This window comes from Silene latifolia, chromosome 10 (genome assembly GCF_048544455.1).
Source record: "Silene latifolia isolate original U9 population chromosome 10, ASM4854445v1, whole genome shotgun sequence".
Taxonomy (NCBI): Eukaryota; Viridiplantae; Streptophyta; class Magnoliopsida; order Caryophyllales; family Caryophyllaceae; genus Silene; species Silene latifolia.
Window position 1 is genome coordinate 59,263,049 of NC_133535.1, and position 5,826 is coordinate 59,268,874.

Below are 5,826 nucleotides of genomic sequence, written 5' to 3' on the forward strand. Positions count from 1 at the left end.
ATCAAACTACGATAATAATACAAGTGAAATACCATATTATCAAACCAAGTTTAATCAAATAAACTAAGGGACGGTCTTAGACCCTTGGTAGTTAATTGATTGTAATATGGCTTCCTAATTCAGTTTTTACTAATCCACTTTATATAATTGATTTTATTAACTAAATAATCCAAGTAAAGAAAATTTGACCGAAAATGGCAAGTGACATGTTTTAAAATTTCGATTTGGTACTAGATTAATAATAAGGAGATTAAAGAATCATTTCCTTATTCACTTAAGTTCACTCTATACTATTAAATTTATTAACTGAAAATATCAAATTGAGAGGATTTGTCCATAAGACATTTACAAGAACTTTGTCAAAATTCCGATTTAGTAATTCTATATTTGGCTAACAATACGGTAGGCTAAGAGGACACGGTTTTAGTTGAGAACTTAAGTTTGAGTAAAAATTATATTTAAGCCTTTGAAAATTTGACTCTAGTTCGCAATTTGAATAATGTACGTTGATTGAGAAATTTCAAAAGGAACTATTTTAGTCAAATCCATTTACCTAAGGTAAAAGTAGTTGGTACTCAAATCCTTTTTTAAATTTATGAGAGAATAATTGTTATCAAATGGTGACTCATAAAATAAAATTCCTCTACGTCTATCCCAATGTAATTAATGTAATTTTCATTATTGTAATTCATAATTATTGTATTTCTTTTATTGCTTGTAAGCTTTCACATGTAAACGAGCATTAAATCCTACTTCGACGTTAATTGTATGCTAATTACGTGTCAACCGACTTAGTATTAATTCTCACATGCTAGGATTAAAACTTGGATGTTGCATTGCATGCATTATAGCCGACGATATATCAAGTATGAATAAGTTCCCTAATCATTAGTAGAGGCCGCTATCGAGGCGGGCGGGATTAGGTGTTCGATCAAAAGAGCTTCCTAATACGTACCCTCACCCCTTACTCCAGATCTCCGTGAGCACCCGTGTTCATTGGCATCCACGAGAGTCATTCTAGACATAGAATGCTAAGGGTAACGATTGCTTAGTGTTCATGTCACTATTTTGTGTCTTGACATGACACGAGGTACTCGAACGGTTCCAATTTCCCATAAAAATGGGTGGCGACTCCATACAAAATGCAAACGCTTGTCTCGTTTCTCACCAAGCGCCCCCGTGGGCGGCCCGCTGTCCACAAGTGGATTTGATTTTTCCTCTAATAATTCTCTTATTGCTTGTCCATTAAAATGACATGCATAGTTTTTCCTCTCTCTCATGTTCATCTTTTTCTTCATCAAAACATGAGATTTTTGATTGAAATTGTTCATAAAAGATTACTAAAATTATTAGTGTAATATATGATTATTAGTAATCAATTTTTAAGGTAAACTACTAAACTAATATCTAGCTAATATTATTTAGTAGGGATAAGGGATAATCTTGGGTGCTATCAAGAGGAGAATCTCTACTTTGGGATTTTGGAGGATCATCCTAATATTCTTTATAGCTCAAGAACAAGTGAGGTAGGAGACTTCATTTGTGCCCATATAGCCAAAAATTCAATTGTAAGGAACCGATTTTTCTTCACTCTTGTATTTGATTTGCATGCATAAGATCTTTTAGTTTTTATGACTAAAACTTTAAACCAAAATATGTGATATTTAAAATATGATTTCCAACATAATCATCAACGCATTGACCTCCTACAATATGGATCCGCATCGAAGGTAACAAACCCTTCTATCAAAAAAGGCAATGAAAACAAATAACAGAGGAAAACATACCTCGATCGGGTACCATGCAAGCTTCGACAAGCGGAAGGTGTCGTAGTCTGCCTCCCGCAACAACAGCTCCTCACCTCCACGGCCGTGAAGGTACTCCTCAACCTCATCAGGAGTCGACTCCTGGAACAACACCTTAGGCGGGTCGACCGGCACCACAAAGGTCTCGCGGAAACACTGATGAGCTAGACGCTCGCCCAGGTACCAAACCGGCTCGATCTTCGTATCAAGGTACAAACGCTGGAAGCTGCGAGGTCGCAGACGCTCCCTGACAACAGGTGTACCGGTACAACTGTGTAGTGCTCCCAAGGCCACCCGACAAACTGCACACAAGTCAAAGCTAATCAACTAACATGGGGCTTTCTAGGCTACCTAGTCATCCTGTCTCTATCCGTTTTTACAAAACAAAAGAGGTAAGAAATGACGACTTACGTCACCAACTTGGAGGGCGTTCACCCGACGCCTACTGTCCTCGTAAGTCGACTTGGTGGACTTCTTCTGAGCCACCGTCCAAGCCCTCACAACAGGGTAAGCCGAAGGAACGTCACCAGTCGTCCTCGGGCGCAACGGGACGAAGTAAGTGTACAACCAAGCCTGTAACAAAACGCACCAACCGCAAATTAGCAATTTTTTCAAAAATTGCCAAAACTCAAAAATCAACCACAAATCAAGATCAAAATTTAAACCAAAATCAAACACCACAAAAATTCTCGTGCCTCCAAGATGAGGCCGGGACCAACCAAAGCGGGCGAACTCCCATCCCCATCACCTCCGGACGAACTGCAGCATGCAAGTACCGGGTAAAACTCGCTGAAGCCGGCGTCACCCAGTCAAACTAAAACAAGGCATCCAGGTCAGCAAGCATAGGAAGTACCTTAGTCGACAAGCGCTCACCCTTGTCACCAAAGTACATGGTACCTAAGAAGAACCACAACCACAACCGCGCCTACTGCGCGTCAGCCTCTGGACTCGCCAACGGCGCCGGAACAAAGCCCGCCACTCTCCCCTTGAAGTGATCCGTCACATATGAGTTCGCGATCAGGTAAGGAGTGTTGTCAGTCAGCGAAGGCAAAACCTTGCCGATCAAACCCGTAACCACGGCGGAAGACACTCTCTCCGGCGTCTCCGGGAACTCTACAGGAGTCTCGCCACAGGGAAGGCCCGATATCATGGCAAAGTCCTCCAAGCTGACACCGACCTCCCCAAACTCCACGTGGAACGACGACGTCGTGTCCCAGTAACGGTCCAATATGGCACGGATTAGACTCGGGTTTGATCTAATCGAAGCCATGTGAATATCACGCTAAGCAGCTACCAACGGCCCCATAGCCGACCTCTCTATCAACGCCCTCGTACCGACCCGGAGAACGTCGTAGAAACCCAAGCAAGTCGAGAAGCCTGAGAAAGTCCTCATGGTAGCAATCTCCTGAAATTGGGAAACAAACAGCGTCAGAATACCTATTCAGGTCTGAAACAGCAAAAACAACAAGAGCTCGACAAAGCAGTAAACTCACCAAGCCCTCGTGCGCATGGTAGGAGATGTGAGTGTCTAGTCTGCAGCAACAGATTGGATACCGTCAAAACCCTCAGCCCAAGCACCGCCGCCCGCAGTTCAACCCCCCGCGGAGCCGTAACCCATCTGGCCTCCCAACCCGCGACGAAGGCGTCATCCACGTCCGTCTCCACTCTCCACCTCTTCTGCCCGCGAGACTCTATGCGACGGGGAAGAGGCCTCTCAACGATCCTAGCGACGTTCTGAAGCTCTCGTCAAGTGGGCTGAGGGCCCCTCTTCCTAGTGGTACTCACCCTCCGCCCAGAGTACCGGCCTCAGACCTTGTCTGAGCCCTCCCGACCAACAACCTCAACAAGAGCCCCTCCCGAGCCCCAGTGGCTCTCTCAACACCAACGACCCCAACAACGGCCTCCTGACGAGCCCCCGCAGCTCTCTCGGCTCTAACAACCTTCTCAGCAGGCTCCTCCTCCTCGGAAGCGTCCTCTACCACCGCCTCATGTGCACTCGCCGATGTACTAACCGGCCCAGTCCCAAACAAGACCTCTAAGGTCTCAGCAACAGATCTAGTAGGCCCAGAACACTTCCCTGCAACCAGGATAAAAGAAAAGCGTCAGCCGAAATTTCGGCATTACGACGGCACAAAATGGACAAATCCAAAAAAAACACACACCTGCAAATGCAAAACAAAACAAGGGCAAACTCGCCCAAACCAATCCAACAAAAAAATCACTTCACAAAACCGCAAAAAAAAAAAAAAAAAAAAAATCGCCCTTCTTTTCAAGCAAAAGACGAGTTAAAACGACAAAAAATTCATAAAAAACCACCCCACACCTTAACGCCCACACAAGGCCCACAAAACAACAACACAAATCCCTAACACAACCGGGTATTTTTCACACTCAAAAGGCAATTTTACGCCAATTCGGGCGCAAAACAGTCAAAATTCAAAATACGACCACAAGTCCACAACAAAGCAACGTGATTTAATCACGTCTCAAAGTGACCTAAACTACTGTTAAGGTCCATTTCAAGACAAACTGACTCAATTTGAGCTCAAACAGATGCTTATTTCATTAGACATAAGACCGTCGCAAAAGGCAAAAACTCAAAATTTTGCCCACAACACCCAACGAAGGTTCAATATAGCAAAAACGGTCTTCCCCGGCTACAATACAACCTAGTGGGGCACACGACCCAAGCAAACAAACTTGGCATTGTGAAATAAGACGGTTTCCTCGTCTCATTCACGTTTTTCGAGCCTAGGAGGCAGGAACGGGGACCAAAATGCAAACGAAAAGCACCCATATACTCCTAAACATGTTTCTAACCTAATGCAATCATCAATTTCACTCGAAAATGGGCTAAACAAAAACGCCCAATTCAATTTTGAAAATTTAGGGTTTTGCCCTAATTCTATTAAGAAAAAGACAAACAAATTCAAATGGGGTCAAGAGGATTTACATACCTTGAGATGACATGATGATAAGGGCACGAAAACAAGCAAGAAATAAGGTCGAAAATGGCGAATTTTTTCGGGTTTTTTTGTGTTTATGTCGAAGAAGATGATGAGAATGGGGAGCTTCCCGTTCTCGCTTCTTTATATAGCAAAAAAGGGAAGCTCCCTTCCTTCGCAGACATGCCCGCGCCTCATTAAAAACTGTCAATTTTAAAATGCAAAAAACAAAGTAGTGAAATGCAAAAAACCGTCATTCCCCACAAAAACTCACAAAATAGTGAAATTCAAATTCGCTATTTTCATAAAATTTCAACAACGGCATTAAAAACCGTCATTTTTCATACAAAAACAAAATAGTGAAATTCAAAATCATTATTTTAACAAATTTGCAACGACGACAATAAAAACCGTCATCTTTCAAAAACAAAATAGTGAAATTCAAATTCGCTATTTTCACAAAATTTCAACGACGACATTAAAAACCGTCATTTTCCAAATACAAAAACAAAATAGTAAAATTAAAATTCGCTATTTTCACAAAATTTCAACGAACGACATTAAATACCGTCATTTTTCATACAAAAATAAAATAGTGAAATTAAAATTCATTATTTTCACAAATTTGCGCTGACGGCAATAAAAACCATCATCTTTCAAACACAAAGTAGCGAAATTCAAAATTCGCTATTCTCACAAAACTTTCAACGGCGACATTAAAAACCATCATTTTTCAAATACAAAAACAATATAATGAAATTCAAATTCGCTATTTTCACAAAATTTCAACGATGGCATTAAAAACCATCATTTTTCAAATACAAAAGCAAAACAGTGATTGTCAAAATCACTATTTTCACAAATTTGGGACAAACGGCAATAAAAACCGTTACCTCTCTTCGAGATTCAAAATCACCGCCAACCACGGAGCCAGGCTCACAAGCCTATCCCTTTCGGCACCACGAACATCCAATATAAACACCGAGAATTCCCCAAACGAATATCGAAGGCTACCCCACGGAGCCCGCTAAACTCAAACGACCTCTCGAAATAGGCCCGTCCAACACGGCTATTTC